Below are 19895 nucleotides of genomic sequence, written 5' to 3'. Positions count from 1 at the left end.
CAGACGCAACCTCTAGGTATAAAATTGTAATTAAAACCAGGCACATTGCAAACATTATTCAAGGCAATAGAAAATAATTATAGTGTCAAATTAGTTCTCCAGGGTTTCTAAGATACTGGTATCATTATACAACCTTGCACATTAATACGCATGAAATTAAAAAGGCTAATTCACTACTGTAAGCCAAACCCATATCACCATACTACAGAGGTGTTTATAATTGGAAGTAGATTAAGTGTTGAAGGAGCTTTCTCTTTTACGTAGCTATTTAGTATTTTGTTAAAAATACCATGTATTGCAAAGTTTTTGATGACCTTACTGCTATTAATCACTGTAAAGGGTATCGGGAGCCTCTTTGAAAGATATTAGGAGAGTGTAACAGGGGAGATTTGTGCTGACTATCTGGCGCAGGTGTGGTTCTGCAGGAAGAGGGCAGCAGCCCCATAAGATCTGCCTGTTAGTCATGAGAGGTGGGGAAGAGGGTGTGTTGGCTTTCCCTCTCTCTGAGTGGCTGAGAGGCGGACCTTGGGGGATTGCTCAGCCCATAAGTACTGCCCTTGGCTATACGTTTGGGTGGCCTAACAGGGGATACCCCACGACGCTGGCAGAAGACACCAATGTAAATAAAGACCAGGCAGAAATGCCAGCAGTTGAAGAGAGGACGAAACAGGCAAGCATGGCTGAGGAAGACAGTCCGTCTTAAACAAATAAAATAAGAATTAAAATAAATTATTAGGTACCCGAGGGGATGTGTGTAGATATATGGGGAATTCTGGCTGCACGAGTGTATAAAGAATAGGTGGGCCCGGGAGCAGTGGGCTAGCTACCTCCTGCCACAGCTGACGGGGGAGGCGCAGGCGGGCGTGAGGACCATGGATTTCACGGCAATGATGGATTACCCCAGTGTGAAGGTGGCCATCCTCAACCACGTTGGGGTGACTCTGGAGGGTTATTGCTGCAAATTCCAGGAGGACAGCTTTGCACGGGAGAAACACCCCAGGGCCATTGCTCACCGCTTGCAGGATTACGCCCGGGGATGATTGAACCTGGGAGCAACCACCACTGCCAGGCTGGTGGAGATAATTGTAGTCAAGCGTTTCTGCAGTGCTTGGCTCGGGGACCGCGCTTGTGGGTACAACGGCAGGCACCCGCCACCCTGGATTGGGAAATCAAGCTGGCAGAGCAGCAGAACCAACACTAGCTAAGCTGCTTGGAAACAGCACTACTCGAACATCATCCCCGCTACTGGCCCCATGGAGGGCGAAGGGATTGGGGTGGAGTGGTGGTCTGATCTTTTGACGTAGTGTGGTGGCTGGAGCTTCTGGCCCGAGAACCGGGGCAGGGTGGGGTCACCCACAGGCTGCTGCGGTGTCGGACCGGGGCCTCATACAGCCACCCTACCACTGAGACCCTTTGATGGCTCCTGTGTTTCAACCTCATGTTGAAGCTTCATGGGGAGAAACCAGTTCTCCGATGTGTGGAACAAGCTGGGAGGTGAGCCACATCGACTGGGATTGCCCCGCCATGGGATTGACCTCATCTGACCAGATAAGACTGTTCCAGTTCATCAGTCACTCCAGCAGATGGGTTTTGTTATTCCTGTGTCAGTGGATGATACACAAACCCAGGATCTAGAAATAACAGGACAGGTGCATATTAAATGTATTCATGGGGATGTGCGCACTTATCCCAAGATGTATGTAAATTTAAAAATTGACCAACAGATGATGCGAGTGCAACTGGATTTATGTCCTTGGTTGCCAGTGCCTGTAGTTCTGGGTCGGGACTGCGAGGAGTTCAAAGATTGGTTGGCTGCTGTGATGCCCCCATCCTCAGTATTGGCTAAGAAAGAGTAACTGGAGAGATCTTTCCCTTTCCGACCCGGCATGGTATTGCCATAGATTTAAACCTCAAGGCCGTGGAGCCAGCGCAGGGGTCTGGCTCGGCTGCCTCCGCTCAGGACTGACCTAATCCCGAGCTGGAAGCCATGGGAGCTGAATTTTTAGCTCGCTCACATGACTTCCGACTTGAGAAAGGGTGTGACGACGTGCTTGATAGGCTTTTTGACCAGCAGCTGTGGTTAATGGTTGGGTGGTCGAGCCCAGACACGCAGGCCTCGTACCCTCACTTTGAAATTAATCTAAATCTTTTGTACCGTGTTGAAAAATTACCCCAGATGGGGGAAGTGCATCACCAGTTGCCATTTTTCTCAGCCAAGTCATCTGTGTAAGGTAGCGGCAGTATTGCAATCCTTGCGGGAGGCTGGGCTCGCTGCTAACTGCTAGAAATGTGCATATGGAAAAAGTGAATAAATAAAAAAGAAAATAAACACAGCACAGGTGCCCTGTCTCCCATGTCAGTGAATATCCCTGCCCTACAGGTTTTCTTTGTAGCACTGCTCAGGTACCCCAGATTTACAGAATTCTTCAGTTTCAATACATGAGCCATCGAATTCTCAATACCTTCTGTCTTACAGGACAAAAGATTCAAAAGCTGCTCAGCTTCTCACAACTGACTTGACTTGCCAAAGAACCTTGTTTTAGCAGAGCACAGGTATTCGCACTGTCAATTACAGAGATAAATCACCCTTTAACAATTAGGATTCTGTGAAAACCCATTTGTGCACGGTTGGATTGATGGTGTGTCTTGATTTTTACATAACTGTCATGATTTATACATAACTGTTTCTACAAGTTGTTTTGATTGAATAGTAGCACACAGTTTATTTATGCATGCATATATTTTGTACATGTACAGTATTTATTGGTGATATTGGTGAAGTTATCTGAAACAGCAGAGAGGAGCAGCAACTGGCTATGGTTGAGACCGAAAGATTCTGGTTGGGGATCTCAAGCATAATAGAAAAAAATAAAACGCTGATGTACAGGTAAGTAAATTGGGTTGAGTTGAGTGGGGGACGGGGGGGGGGGGATGGGGGGGGGTGATGCTGGGATGCCAGAATCACTGTCGAGCCCTCTTGATTTGTGGAAGGATATCTACATCATCAGATGGAAGGAAACACAAATGGATGGAGACGCAGATGGATCACATTAGTTTACTGTAAGGCTATGTCTTAGTTGATACTTATTTTGGCAAGAGCCGAGTTCAAATCTGTATAAGTTTTAATATCTGCTCTCATGTAATGGAAATCATGGTATTGCATGATACAGAGGGCGGGGGTAATCTGATGGCCTAAATATTCCACAAAACATTATATGTATTTTCCACTGTAGGTCTGAACATATGGTACAAAATATAAAAACCTAGAAACAGCGCTTCAGATAAGATTTTTGGTCTGGGAGTAACTAAACGCAACACTATCTTGAAGTCATGAGTAAACTCGATAAATACTGTACAACTGTGGCAAAGTGGGTTGCAGTGCATAGGTGTAGTGGTGATGCAGGTGCTCCATTCAATGGCAAACACAAAGTTCAGAGTTCAAACAATTATTTGTATTTTCTTTTTGGTTAGCTTGACCACTGAAATAATAATGCTGGCTCTACAACTATGGGTAATGCCAGTGTTTATACCAAGGGGTTTCAGTCCCGAAATAATATTGCAAAACACAGGCACACAACACAGATACAGACTCGTCTCCTGACAGTGAGTGCTCAGGTGCAGGTGCATGATTTAACAGTAATGGTATAAAGTACAGGTGGAGTGCAGTCTGAGATTAGCGCTGGCATGAAGCGGCAGCTCCCAAGTTCATATTAGCCATCTGGCAAGGACAAATACAGACAGTTACAAACAAATAAAACACTTCAGTCATGAGTACTAAGAAGTTGTTTCCTTTTTCGGTCCTAGCGGAAACCACATCAAAAGGAACAAATTGCTGGAGCCACTTCCCCTAAATACCCTCCGTCACGCCCTCTTTCGGTGGTGCGGCCAATCACATCCCCTCGAACACTGGTGTTCATTGATCTTTTTCTTGTCTTGTGAAGTACGACCGTAAGGTATGACAATTGTATCTAAATTGTGTATTTACAACATGGTTATTGACCATGGAGATTGGAAAGATTGACGGGTGAAGCCAACTCACTTAGTTTCACTTAATTTTAGCTTCTAATACCGTTTTGTTTTATTCATGCTGTTGACTGTATCTGCTACTTACTATCACAGCGACACCTACTGCACCCTTGCGCATCACACTCTCATAAGAAATATGTTGTCTCAAAAATGCACAGCATTTCCAATGTGAATGCAAGTAAAAACACAGATTGTCATATGATTTGATGTGCCAGTCAGAATGTTCCAGATTTTGACTGCGGACCACCTATTGACTACCCTTGGTGCAGATAGACCTATTCAAATGATCTGGAAATGAACTGCGAAAGTGGTTTTAGAAGAGGTCAAGGTGTTGATGAATCACAGAGTCGGAAAACTGCCTTAAAACAGTCTTTAATTAAAAAATAAGTGGATCGACACACCGAAGAACAGAGCCTGTGCTAATGTGTTAGGGAAGAAGTCATAATATCCAGCAGCTATATGTCCTATTATAATATTAGAGGTATTCTATAATTATAAATGTTATCCTGGGGTGAGTGTTAATGGATACATCAATTAATAAATATATTTAAACTTTAAATATTACAGCATCTCCTCCTTATTTGTATTACCTCTAGTAACATCTATGACAATCAGGTTATCAATCTGTACTGACCTTATTAAATTATAAATGTAAATCAATCATTTGCTGCTGATTTGAACAAAGATAGAGGTACAGTAATAAATAAAGGTTATTTGCGCTGAACTTATTCTTAAAAAATCAACATATTTCAGATTTTATTTTTTATTTAGATGCCAATTTGCGCCTTCATCTTCTCGTGAAAAACTACAATAAATCTTTTTTTGAACATCTGCTACTGTCATTCAAAACTTGACAGCCCCCAATAGGAGGGATATGCTGGTTTGATTGCAGTCATTTCTGTTGTAATGGGCCTTTTTTCTGAAAGGGTTTTGAAAGCTTGTAATTCTTAGTTAAATAAATGGAGAGAATCAAATACATGAAGTGACCAATTTAATGAATTATTTGGTTTAAATACTGGACCCTTGAAGCCAGTAGAAATCATTTGCATTCACTATTCCATCCAGAGGGCATGTCAACTACCTACAGAACGTATATGAAGTTCCCTTGGGATTGCCACGATGAGGCAGATAATTGGTTTCTTATATAAAAAGGGCACATCAAAAATAAGGCAACCTTGACATATAAATCAATAATGTTGAACAGCTGTAAGCTCAGTAAGCTTGCTAAGTAGCATCATGTGGCTATGATTACTAAAGTCCTGATGGGGCCCAATGAATCGGATGATGGACAATCTTAAGAGGATTTAAGGCATTTCATACAGTAAGAATCTAATTTCAAAATCCTTAACCATCTGAAGAAGTGTTTGAATAGAATATTTAGAAGCTGGATTTAAAGAGGTATTGCAGGGTTTCTTGACAAACGGGAGATATTAAATCTTGACCAGATACAACGTCAAGAAATTTACTTTCCAAAATAATAATGACGCATTCCTGAGAGGAGAGCTTGTATGGGTCTGTAGACACCTCTGTGCTCTATGGACGCTGATGCATATAAAAACTAAAAAAACATTTTAAGTTTGCATGCGCATTATACAAGTAGGACACATTCTGCAATAAGTTTTTGCGGCTTTGCCACTTAATGTGATAACACTCAGTTTGTTGTTCATTTGTGATCAGCTGCCTAACTAAATGAACTGCGAAAGTGATTTTAGAAGAGGTCAAGTTGTTGATGAATCACAGAGTCGGAAAACTGCCTTAAAACAGTCATTAATTAAAAAATAAGTGGATCGACACACCAAAGAACAGAGCCTATGCTATTGTGTTAGGGAAGAAGTCATAATATCCAGCAGCTATATGTCCTATTATAATATTAGAGGTATTCTATAATTATAAATGTTATCCTGGGGTGAGTGTTAATGGTCCAATAAGGACCTGGGGGACTCAAGTGAAAAACTCACATGAGAAGATCACTACAGGTTTTTCTGATTTGCCATAAGCAAATAAGACACAAGCCCCAGACTGTAGGTTATAGTTGGAACACTGTTGTGATAAGGCACATGCATTGTTTTACCCCAGGCCACTCACTCAGTCACAGGCTGCTTTATACTTTGAATATTATCTCAAATTACCTGGCTACAGACCCTTTCCTTTAGCTAGCTATAGATAAACACCTGTGAAATATGTACACAACTGATTTGAACTTCTGGAAGAGTTTGTCCTAGTCATTGTAAATGTCATTGTGAATTATGAAATATAAAAGAGTGTATTGCGCCAAATAGCAAAGACATGACATCATGAGTTTAATGACTAAATGTGAGACAGTAATCAATTACTTTGACAAAGTGTTTAACAGTTTTGTTATTCTTTGCAAAATATTTTGTTTTTCCGCACTTGAAAATAACAAATTATCTAAGTGTATGTTAATGGAGTCTGTGCATTTCCACTACTTCTTTATGACGTTTGCAGTCATTCTGTATTGCTTCAGTACTGAGTTATTATAGTTTTCTTTACCTGTCTTTGAACATGCTTAGAGAATACCAACCCTCATTCCATTTATTCACATTTTCAAACTACAAATAATGTCTGCTGTCTGTTGTCTTACTAAACAACCTTTAAATGCAATTCAGTTGTATTAACAGATGCAAACATACCCCAAAAAGAAGCATTTTACTTCATGTTTATACTACAGTCTACAATGTCTGCATGTTCCTGCTCATTTATAGGTGTCCTGCATCCTAACTATTACAGCCATATTATCACATCCAGACTGAGCAAGGTGCTGGCTGTTTTTTTTGTTGGGCAGATTGCTGTGCACGTGCTGTAAAAAGGATTGCTTTTCTGATGAACATGACTCAGTTGCATTTGATATTACTCTACTTTGTCTAAAAAACGTTTCATTTTGGTTAAGAAAAGCACAATCAAAACATCTTAACATGAGTAAAATGTCTCACTCACATAAGATATTTAAGGTTTATCACTCACACTATTTACTTACAATTGACTTAGGAGACCTAATTTACAAAACAATTGTAGTTAAAATGAAACCTATCTCCTGTAGTGCTGTTATATTTATGTTTGATTGTACTTACTGAGTGCTTTGTTACAATAATGCATTCTAGTTGAAATGGACGGGTCTTTGATTTGTAGTGTTCTATAAATGTAAAGTAGCTGTCTTTATATAAACTACAGTTAAGCCTTTTTTACAACACCAAGAAATATGCATGGAGTGCATTGTTTATATTTGTGGGTAATCTGGGGATAACTGTATATGTGATTGAAGCAATTTATATATCCCCAAACATTCAAGTAGTAGTTGTTTGGTTGAGACACAAAATTATTCAAAATGCAAGTTAATAAAACAATCTGTTAACTATTGCTATAATATAGCTATATCCGCATATGTGTTTAAAAGTGTACAGTCGAAAACAAGTGCGACATGAATCAAAGATTCATTTATATTCATTGGATGTTGTTAATCTATATTCATCATATGTTTCATAGGATAACATTTCCTGCAACAGTACGGTAATACTCTCTACCCAGGGTAAATAGAGGAACAGTGCAGTTATTGGTGATAACAGAATCCAATCCAGACTCAATTTTATTACTAAAATGATATTGTATTGAATATATAACTAGTTGTTGTCAGAAGGTTGAACCAAAAGGTAAACCTGAGACATGAGGGTCTAGGAAAAGGTAACTGCGGCTCCATGATTTTCTATTGGTCTGTTATTATATTTGCAGAGATTTCAGTGCACTAGATACAGTGTGATGCATTGTAATTAGTATATTGTGAAGTAAACATAATACTTCCATTCAATACATCTTAAAGCAGATATACACAAGTGATCAATGTTTTCTACTCCAAGGTTGTTCTTCAGACAAAATATTTTTCATAACAGATGCCTAAGAAACATTCTATTTAATCTTCATAGGATCCCTTGTCAAAGTTTAGCATTTTAAATTTGCACAGTCATTTTTGTATTTGAATACACTATACTTTTTTCTGTGGTAAACCTTTATAAGGGGCATTACACGCTACATTAACTTATAACATCCCAAGTAACAGTGTCTTGCTGGCATGGTCCTGGCATTACTATACTAAGATGTCTGATTTGTTGTGGGAATATGTATATACTTATTTGCATCACTTCCTTGTTCTGGGTCTTTGGAATAATGAGCAACTATTATTTCTATTTTACATGGTCCCAAAATTTTTAAGACTTCTCCAACTCTGTATGTGTCTACTAGAAGATTACAGTTGTATGTTACACCCAATTACAGTTACGTCGTCAATAAAAAGCTAGCAAAAGTATTTATATACGTCCTGCGGGGACACAACACTTAATTTATAAGTGAATTACAGTCATAAAGTGGCAGTTGCAAAAGATTCTCAAGATACCAGAAAGGTGCTTGTAAGTTTGTTAATCATTTTTAATAAGTTGCACACCTTCCATTGAAGCAGAAACGTTACTCCCTGAGAGAAATTCCTGTGAAAAATCGCCTAAAAATAAACAACAAATACTATGCCACAATAACTCCAGAACATTATAAGGTGAACCTGCATAATATTTATTCATCTTTCCAGATGAATTGATGTGTTAGACTGCCAAATGGAATACTTTTAAATGTACTGTACAGGTCTGGAATAGTATTGGTTGTTGTATGACACAAATGCAAAAATTAGCTCCCTGGTCCAATCCCTGCTTGTCTTGTTGATGATAGCAAAGATTTTTCTGCTAGATTTTTTTTTTTTTTTTTTTTTTTTTACTTTTTGAAAGACATTTAGCATATTGTTTCAAGACTAGGCTTAAATGCAGTATTGAATGTTTATATATTATATAATATATATATATATATATATATAGTATATATATATATATATATATTTCGTCAAATTTGTAAAGCACAACATATCTGGGCCTACAATTTATTTTTGTTCTAAAAACTACAAGACCAGGTGTGCATTATACCTGATGGAAACAATCACTTTCATATATGTTATTTGTCATTCATTTCCTTAACCTTATTTGTCTATAGTACACTGACCAAACACTTGTCCTTCCCTGTTTGGTGCATGGGCATAATGCCTATGTAACTGCACGGAGGGACTAGGCAAGTGCCTAAAAAAAAAAAAAAAAAAAAAAAAAAAAAAAAAAAGTGCTTGTCAAACAAACAAATACACACACACAGCTGGGATCCGTCAAGAAGATGCTTGATGAGATTCTGGGATCAATAAGCTACTAACAACCAAACGAGCAAGATGGGCCGAATGGCCTCCTCTCGTTTGTAAACTTTCTTATGTTCTTATGTATAGCTGTTCTTGACATTTTTGAAAGCCTCATTTTGCTATTGTATACATGACAACTATGGTCAGATTTCCTTCTATTTGTGATGCAGTTTCATACCTCCAATAACACAGCAGCAGAGTCCTGGAAACAATGTTACAATGTCACAAGTTTGCAACTAAGAAACTGTGCAACTGGATGAAGATGACACTTAGTATACTAGGATGGTTATGCATTAAATAATATAGGATGTTTTATATTCACAAATCAGAGTAGCTCCCTGAGTTATTTGAGTTCTCTGGGTTTAGTGTTCTATAGATAGTGTTTCTAGTATAAATAACAGAGACAAAACTGATTTAAATCTTTAGAGCTTTGTAAGAAGCGGTTGTGTGGGATGGCGGAGGGTTGTAAGATTTAAAAATGAACCTAGGAAATTATGTAGTAGTGATATTAGGACAAAATATTGCCAGTTCGTCAAAATCAAGATGCAGGGTCTAAAATAGCTTTCAGTTTTTGTGCACAAAGACGACTTAAGGGCCTTCATAACGGACGCGGTGCACATTTTTTTTTTTTTTTTTAAACGCAGCAGCAATCTGTGGTACTGTGCATCTAACACAATACCTGGAACGACGAACAGCAAACACAAAGATAGTTGCGATCGCCCTGCTGTACCGGAAAAGGAAAACAATATGCAGATACAGGAGCTCCAGTTTGATGAAGGCAGATTTCAAACCTACATAATGTTGCATTACACAGCTCTGGAAATTCAGACATCAGCACGACAAGCTTTTCCTCCATTTTAGTTTTTTTCTTTCTTCCTTCCAAAGGATCCTTCTACTTTCCCCTGATTGGTTTTCGGTAGTTTAAATCAATACGCGCCATGGCGAAAGTTGAACATATTTGATCTTCTGCGTGTCGTTCTGCGGTGCTGCATGAGTGTCGCTTCGTATGACCGCCTTCATTGAAAACAATTGCTTTTGCCATGTGGCACTGCCACGCTGGGTCCGGTGTGAACGCCCCTTTAGAAATTGGGTCAATACTGCAATTGAAAACCGTGAAAAGAATTAAAGAAAGTCAGAACATTCATTTATGATATACGAAAACAATTACCCACTGAGAAATATCTTGGCCAGACTGATCACAGTGTCCGAAGAATTTAGATATATGAAAATAAATTAAATAGATTATATTATATCCCTTTAACACTTCTGCCTAGGTTATGCTAAAATTATTTAAAACTGGATAGGAACAGGTTGACATGTGAAGCATGTTGTCCATATCCTCTTTTGTAAAAACTTGTGAAAAGTAATCATTTAATATATTTGCTATTTTTTTTTCTTCATCTACGATTTTGCCATTTGTATCTCTTAGACATTTAACCTCCTCTTTGAATGTTCTCTTGCTGTTGTAATATTGGAATAACATTTTGGAATTGGTTTTAGCCCCCTTAGCAATGTTCATTTATATTTCTCTCTTGGCCTTTCTAACTTCCTTTTTGACTTGCGATTGCAGTTCCATGTACTCTTTCTGTGTACTTTCTTTTTGGTCCCTTTTTAATGCTCTGTAAAGTGCCTTTTTTCGCTGAATATTTTTTTTAATTGATCTATTAAACCATTTTGGCAATTTAGTTTTACATTTAGATTTGTTTACTTTAGGGATATAATTGTTTTGCGCCTCTAGTACTACATTTTTGAAGAACAACCATCCTTCTTCTGTGGATGTTTTCTCTATTTTACTCCAATCTACTTCTGTTAGTCTTTGTTTCATACCTTCATAGTTTGCTTTTCTAAAATTGTAAACCTGAGCTTTAGTCATTACTTTTGGGGTTTTAAAAAACACTTCAAATGAGACCATGTTGTGGTCTGAGTTTCCTAGTGGTTCTCTGACCTCTGTTTTAGTTATTCTGTCTTCGTTATTTGAAAAGACTAAATCAAGGCATGCCTCCCCTCTAGTCGGTGCCTTGACAAATTGTGTTAGGAAGCAGTCATTTGTCATTTCCACCATTTCAATTTCATCCTTCGTGCTACCCATCGGGTTTTCCCATTTTATATGGGGGAAGTTGAAATCCCCCATTAGTATGGCTTCTCCTTTGCTACATGCATTTCTAATGTCATTGTATAACAGATTATTTTGCTCACCGTCTGAATCTGGCGGTCTATAGCATGCTCCTATTATTATGCCCTTTGAATTTTTGTCCGTTATTCTGACCCATATTGATTCGGCTTTATTTTCTTTGTCCAGGTTTAACACCTTGGCTTCAAGACTGTTTCTTATGTATAGTGCTACCCCTCCTCCTCTTCTGTCCTGCCTGTCTTTCCTATACAGTGTATACCCACAAATATTATATTCGTCCCCATCACTCTCAGACAACCACGTTTCTGTAACACCTATCACATCATAGTTACTTGTTAGTGCAGTAGCTTCAAGTTCTAAAATTTTGTTTCTGATACTTCTAGCATTTAGATAAATACATTTAATGGTTGTCTTACCTGAGTTGTTGTCCTTGTTTTGATGCGGTCTCCCTTCTGTTTTTTTGTTGATTTCTCCCCCCTTCCTTTCTAGTTTAAATGCTTCTGAACCTGCTCGAGGATCTTTTCTCCAAGTAGACTGGTTCCCTTGTTATTTAAGTGCAGTCCGTCCCGTCTATACAGATAGTCCTCGTTGTAGAATGTGGTCCAATGATCAAGATAGGTGAAGCCTTCCCGTGTGCACCACGTCTTCAGCCATGCATTTTAGATTAATTATTTCCAGTTGTCCATATGGTCCTTTGCAAGGTGCCGGTAGTATACCAGAAAATACCACAGTTTTGGTTTTCTCTTTTAATTTCCTTCCTAGCTCTCTGAATTTGTTTTGCAGGGATTTTGGTCTGTCTCTTCCAATGTTGTTTGTACCGATGTGGACGACTACTACCGGGTCGTCTCCTGTTCGTTCTAGGAGCCTGTCCACGTTCTCAGTGATGTGCTTAATGAGGCTCCCAGAAGGCAGTACGCTGTTGTAGTAAAGGGGTCCAAACTACGAATTGAACTTGCTGTGTTTCTCAATAGGGAGTCCCCAACAATCCTCCCTTCTTTTTGCTGTCTGGTCACCACTGTCAATAGGGTCCTGGATGTTGTTCCTTTCGCTCTCTTGTTGTTGGTTTTGCTCATCAGAATTCTGAAGTGACTCAAATTTGTTGGTTGTTTTGATTTCTGGTGGTTGTGTTTGACGAAGTTTCTTTTTTTTCCCTGCTTCTGCCTACCTGAACCCAGCTGATCTGACCTTCTATCTCCCTGGTGGTTTTCATTCTGTTAGGGGTGATGCAGACTTCCAAGAATCCAGCTCCTAAAGATCCTGTTGCTGTCTCATTTCTTCCAGCTTCATTTCTAGCATACTTACTAGTTTATGCATGTCATGGATCGCGCGGCACTTTACGCACACTTGGTTTAGCTTTGCTGGGTTTTCTCGGATTTCCCACATCATGCAGGTGTCACAAATTACTGGCTTGAAGACCATGTTGATGTTTTCTTTTTTTTTTGAAGTTTAGTTTCTTCTGCAGCTGTCAACCTGCTTTCAAACTGCTTCTAAACTGCTCTGCACTTTTCCACGCCTGTACTTCTCCCACGCTGTCTCTTCCACTCGTTGTCTCTGGGAAGACTGTCTCGTTATTAGCTGTGTTGTTCTGCTGTGCTGTTGGATCCTCCCCTCACCAGTGTCTCAGAACGGCGCTGAATTTGAATCAGCTGCTCCGAGTTTCAGCTTGTTTGTTATCAGAAAAACACACGCGGCTGTTTGACTTTGAGCTGCAGTGTTTCCCCAATGTCCTGTGTTTTCTGATTAAAGCAATTAAAGATGCAATTTCTCCTTACTGCTTCTAAACTGCTATGCACTTTTCCACACCTGTACTTCTCCCACGCTGTCACTTCCAATCACTATGCATGGTAGTAGAATGATGTTAGACTTTGGTGGCAACCACATTGTAACATTCAACATTAGTCATATTTACATAAGTTGATATTCATAAACTGTTAAAAAAAAAATCAATATAAAGCTTGGAAAACCGTTTTGTCACTTACTCTGGGGCACAGCTGGCTGGCCAATACAAATCCAGATGCCCAGGAGTTAAACTCATTTTGGTTTGAATTTGACACTTATCTCTGGGAACACCCACCAAATTGTGCACTTTAGTGCTCAGGAAGGGACGGAACAAAAGTGCTATTATGTGGTAAATTGGGTTTGGTTGAATATAGCAATTGGAAAACTGCGCTTAATTCAGGCACTTAGAAAATTCAATACAGTTTGAATGAGACATTATGCAATTGTGTCTACAAAAGTGGTGACACGTACCATTGCTCCTCGTATCAACGAATCCAGTTTGCTTTACTTTCCCTCTACTTCCCTGGTGCTTCCTATGTAATTCACCCTCTCTATAAACCCTCCCATATTGTTACAAATTGCAGCAAAACACCACTTTGTGGCTTATACTTTGTTGCGTCACGTCTATTCCATTTATTGGTGGAGCGAGAGGGCCTTGCCATTTGAAAAAAAGAGTAATCTAAATATATCGTTACACATACAGATACAGCACAGTATTTTATTCTCCCAATTACATAGCAGTACACAAGCTAAGAGAGGTAAAGTGCCATACAAGTTCCATATTTTCTGTTATATTGTAATTTACTAATCCACAATTAAAAATGTGCAAGTATGAAGCATGAAATATATTGATTGATTTAAACAGTATTTTTTTACATTATTTGTGTTTGTGTCCTTCACGTATTTATTGGCATTTAATGTCAGTGTTCTCAGTTGGGGGTGATACTTCCATAACTAGCTGTAAAAAGCATGTCATTTTGTCAAAAAATTGGAAATGTAATTTGAAATGTACAAATGGAACGTAGAAGATAAGGCCTCCCAACATTAACATCAAGGCGTAGAAGTATTCCATTTCGGGTTCCTGTATTTTAGGGGAAAGCAGTAGGAAGAAGGAAGCTTCCACCATCACAAATGCAAATGGTAAAAATACCTGCAATAAATAAATATATATATATATTTTTAAAGAAACAGTATGGAATTATTATGTATTATAGCTGAATCCAAATATTAGAAATGTGACCTCTTAAATGAACTGTAATTAGCTTTCAGCCTTTCATGTGTTTGTTCTTAACTTCACACACTGAATAATACATGCTTTTATTTTACTGTAATAATAAACAATTCCACATTTTCAGTAAATACAGTAGAAGCGGAACATTTTAGACCAGACAGCGAAAGGGGGTAAAAAATAAAAGATTTTAGGATAATGTATAATCTTGTTAGAGCTCTACTCCCTTACACAACAGGTCACAATGATATCATCTCCCCAATTTATTATGTAAAATGATGCTCCTGAACCCATGCAACTCTTCACAAAAGCTCTGGAGGAAAAAGGCCAGCCCTGCAAGGGTCAGCTCGTGGTCACCAGGCACCCCTGTATTTGCATTTCATAGTTTATATTCTTATATTATTGTATTATATTATCTTATATATTGGGTATGCATTATACAGTAGCTGCTACTGTGAACTATTGCATTTATTTATTACTTCATATTAAAAAAAGGATTTGTTCTTACCTTATATGGTCTATGAAGGTTGGGCTCATGGTATCTAAGTACTACTAGACTAATGCAGGTAAGTCCAACCATGAGCCACGTGGCAAAACTACTGTAGTTTGTTAGCATTAGAATATCAGAGGGGATGACAAAAACTATTGAAAGAGTTGTAGAGAATATTATTGCTGGAGCTGGTGTTAGATATTTAACATGTAGCATGGACAAAACAAACGGCAAATGTCTTTCTCTACTTGCAGCGTAATTCAGTCTGCTCTGGACAAATGTGGAACCATTCAGGGAGCCAAATGTAGAAATGACAACACACACAGGCATTATCCAAGAGAAATGACCAATGGTTCTGTCTGCCCATGTGATGGCTACAGCAGCTGTGAGGAAACAATAAGCAGTGTGTGTGTCTTGATGTTAGAAGAGGAATAGTTTAATTTCAATGTGCTGCATTTCAGTCGTAAAATTATAATCTGTTCATTTCACTGAGTCTGTATTCTGTTAGCTCCCTTTGCCTAGAATGTGATACCAATTAGACATCTCCTGGAACCATTTATCCAGACATAACCTATCCGAAAAAAGCACAGTCAGTACCGGATTATGGACTTGGCTACAATGATCTAGTAGATTTATTGTTTTCTGGATACCTTCTGTAGATAACCTTATCAAATGTGTTCGTTTCCGCAGAAGTCAAGGTTCCTAGATAAGTTTGTCAGATAAAAGACATTGATTATATTTATAATTGTACAGAATTTACAATAGATAGAATTGGCCGAAACATACTTGGCACCAAGGTATGGGGTTAACAATTTTATATACAATTTTAAGTGACAAAAAATTAAGTCATCTATTTTTTCACTACAGGTCACTGCTCAACGCATGATTATATATATATTATATTTAGACTAATTTTGAACTGCAATGCTTATAGCTTATTAATACATATGTTTATTTAGAATGGAAATTCACTTTAAAGTGACATATAAAGCTAGTTCTTACCATTTCGTTCCATTTTTTCAGAAACTTTTCAGGTGCTATACAGTCCTATTAAATTCTATTTTTATGGAACAGATATAACAAACACATAAAAAGGCAATTGAGACACCAAGGAAGGTGGAAATTATGACAATTGTAAGCAAGACTATTGAAATGCATAAAGATGCTTTAGGGAAAGTAAGGAAAGCTTGAAATGAAGACAGGTGTGACAGGGGCTTTGGAACCTCAACCATTTCAGCTGGCTCGCATCAAGGAGGAAACTGATTAACCTGACCAGCTCTATACCAGCAGGAGACCCATAGAAGCTCTGGGCAGCCAGCAAAAGTATGTGAAGGCACTTGCAGCTTACATGCTTTTTCGTGCTTACATGTAAAGTATTTACATGAGGATTTATTCCAGTATGTTACTGAAAATACTACATTTCTTGAATCAAATGCTCATCTTATCAGAATACTCTTTTGTTGATATAAAAAAGGGTTGGGTGTTAGCAAGGTGTAATACTGTAAACATGTATTTACCTTCAAGATAATTCAAAGTATTCCAGCCTGAAAATGCCCACACCCTTGATAGAAGGCTTGTCCAATCCATGAAATGTTGGGAATCTCTCCACTGAATGCATTTTCCAGGTTCTCTGTTCTACCTTTGGCAAGCAGCACCAGCCCACCAATGGAAATTATACCTAAAGCTACCATTTTTAGGAACGTGCAAATTTTCTGCACCCACACCCCCCCTTTCACACTGAGACAGTTAACACATGAAATGTTTAAGATAACTGCAATAGCAATTCCTTTCTTCACCAATACTGGAGCAGGACATCCGGAATAGAAAGGCTGAACGGCATACTCTGCAAATGTCAGGGCTTTAATAGATGAGCTCATAGGCAAGACACATACTACTTGAATCCACAATAGTAAAAAGGCAGGAATTGGTCCAAGTCCTCTATTAACATAATAGTATTCTCCACCTGATGAAGGAAGTGCAGTCCCCAGTTCTGCATAACAGAGGGCTCCAAGCATGGAAAGAACTCCAGAAGCTGCCCATATCAAGAGTGCCACTCCAACATTGAGCCGTGAATACTCCAGGAGCCCAGCAGGAGAACAAATATCCCTGATCCTACAATTACACCTACTATAAAATTAACCCCAACAAAATAACCAATTGACTTCCTGAAATATACCCCCTTGTTTACTTCAACTCCATTTCTCTTCTCCGTGCCCCTCAGATTGCATCCTTTTTCCATGTTGTTGTTTGTTGAACTCTGTGGTTACAGGACATCGATTATATGTATATCTGTGATTATACAAAAGGTTAAACATTAACCTTTTACAACTCATTTACAATTTCCATGTGATCTTTTAAGATCTAAAATCATCTATATTCTCCCTCTTAGAAACCAACGCATTGATGGTATGTTAGAAATCAAAGGATGAGTGTCAGTAAGTTTTTTGTGTCGCACGAGTGCTTTGGAAATTATTGGTAATTGATAGCTCACAATGTGCTCTAGATAGAAAGTAATCATGCTTGTATACAGCTTATTGAGCATATCTGCACATTTCAGCTCTGTTATGCGCTTTTTACATGGAACCTGTTAAAGCCAGGTTGTCGAATTTCAAATACAATGCTACAGGAAGGACATTATTTTATTAACTTACAAAAGTTTGTCTGCTTGATTTAAACATTTATTTTAAGTTGTACCTTAACTGTAACACACATAAAAAAAAAAGTCTGACTGAAACTGCAGCACTTAACTGTTTCTACATAAATCAAGGCCTCCAAAGTGCAATTTACACAATCCTTTTTTTAAGGGAATACAACTGTTAATGCGCTATCTAGTAAAACACAACTCTTAAGTCTAACTAGCTAAATTCAACATTGAGCCATTTATTTACTAGTTCTGCAACCTTACTTTTTTTTTTTTTTAATCTTGGTAAAAGGGGCTGTTAAATAATAAATCTGTAGACCAAAAGCATAGCTTTGCAACTATTAATTGATGAAACTTCCTTTTTTACTGAAACATCTCCAGTGTGTTTCCTAATTTCATCTTGCCATCTTCCTGGAGGTCTACTTCTTGGTCACTTTATACCTCTTAGGATCCAGCTCCAGTCTGTGTTTGGTGGAGGGGTCCAGCGAAAAAAAAAAACGAGCTAGCAGGTCAGGTGACGATAAAAGTAAAAAAACGAGCAATAATTGCTACTATGAACACAATCACTGAGAATAGGGTTCTTTCCATGTCCTTTTTCATTATATACGTTATATATATATATATAATATATAGAATTATATATAGATATTATATATATATATATATATTATATGGTCGTCTAATTAACATTGTGCCAACATTAACCATGGTTTATTTGTTGTTTACATCGTGTGAATTATGAATCACCCTAAGAAATTGTTTTAGCCAAAAGCTTAGATATAATATGTGTGAAAGAAAATAGGTAGCCTTGTTCTATATGCATGTATCAGATTAGTAATCTTTCATATTGTTCAAGAATTCTTGACAGGACACACTAAGCTGCACATATACATACTCAACAAAAAGTAAGATTTAAGTCAGTTTGTTATAGTTTGAGGTTTTGTCAATCTTATCGTTGTTCATTATATTTTACCAATGGGAGGTACAGTTATTTAAAAAAAAAAAAAAAAAAAAAAAAAAAAAAAGATTTTAGAGCTTTTGGTAGAGAATGGATTCCATAACATTATAAGTTATATAGCATTTGGCTGTGATTTCCAAATTATAATTTTTTAAAAAAATTACAAAATTACAAAAGATATACTTCATATTTAGTATAATTATGATTTGTTCTCTGCCAGGTATATGCAGAATTGCAAATGTGGACCTAAAACAAAGTTTTTCTGCTGCTGTGGATCGTCACACACCACGCTGACTGGCGCTGTTCAGGGACAAAAAGGATCAAACATTCCTGTATCAAACACATGGAGGTGTTTTGTATAACTGTGAATCACATACAACGTAAGCATGTTGCAGTTTTTCCTGTCACACTGTTTTGATCTTTGCGGTATTTCACGTGTTTTACAGGAAACTGTTTCAGAAGAATTTGTCAGGGATATACCTGTTGGAAGCCTTACAACGGCAATGATGTTGTCAACACAGTGCACTTTAATCCACCAGCTACAGCCATCGTACTAGAGGGTCAAATTTTAATGGAGAATCTTGAAAGCAGCCCAAAGCATTTTCAATTTTATTTGGTGTTGTTTATGCATTACATCTGAATTATCCAAAATAAATGAAAAGCACTTTGATGTAATTCATAAGGTTTTTCTACCTCTTGGCAATGATAATCTGAAGCCAAAAATGCAGACACTGAAGAATTATCTCCTTATGTAAAACATAGCTTCTAGTATCAGAATCTTAGTCTGACTGATATATATATATATATATATATATATATATATATATATATATATATATATATATATATATATATATATATATATACAGTGCCTTGCAAAAGTATTCAGACCCCTGACCAATTCTCTCATATTACTGAATTACAAATGGTTCATTGAAACTTCGTTCTGTTCGATATTTTATTATAAAACACTTAAACTCAAAATCAATTATTGTAAGGTGACATTGGTTTTATGTTGGGAAATATTTTTAAGAAAAATAAAATTACTTACATGTAATGGTTCTCTATACATAGGCTACATTGCATGTGTTGTCTAAAACAGATGAAATTGTTCCGGAGTTCCTATTATTTCTAATATTCTGTAGCAGACTGCTGATCCAGATGATGATGTGGAGACCATATCAGTGTGCTTTATTCCTGAGGAGGTAAAAGCTACTTGTGAAAACTGAAGTACTACTCCTATTCAACTCTGCTAATCACAGTTGATTAAACTGTCTCTCCATCGAGTGCTAATTTGGACTAAACTTTACATTTCTTTCGGGAACTGAACCACACCCAGAGCATGCTGAGCCTGGACCTGCTGGGAATAGAAAGGTGTCTGCTCATTCAAGACATACCAGTGCCATTGTAGT

The 19895-nt window shown here is 37.8% G+C and overlaps 1 pseudogene; it reads right to left on the bottom strand.

Moving 5' to 3' along the window:
• Positions 1-1169: 1169 nt before the first annotated feature.
• LOC121313761 lies at positions 1170-17123 on the bottom strand (annotated as a pseudogene).
• Between the last annotated feature and the right edge of the window lie 2772 nt (positions 17124-19895).

This window comes from Polyodon spathula, chromosome 4 (assembly GCF_017654505.1).
Source record: "Polyodon spathula isolate WHYD16114869_AA chromosome 4, ASM1765450v1, whole genome shotgun sequence".
Taxonomy (NCBI): domain Eukaryota; kingdom Metazoa; phylum Chordata; class Actinopteri; order Acipenseriformes; family Polyodontidae; genus Polyodon; species Polyodon spathula.
Note: the sequence above shows the minus strand (reverse complement) of the source record. Positions and strands in the feature narration are given on the sequence as shown.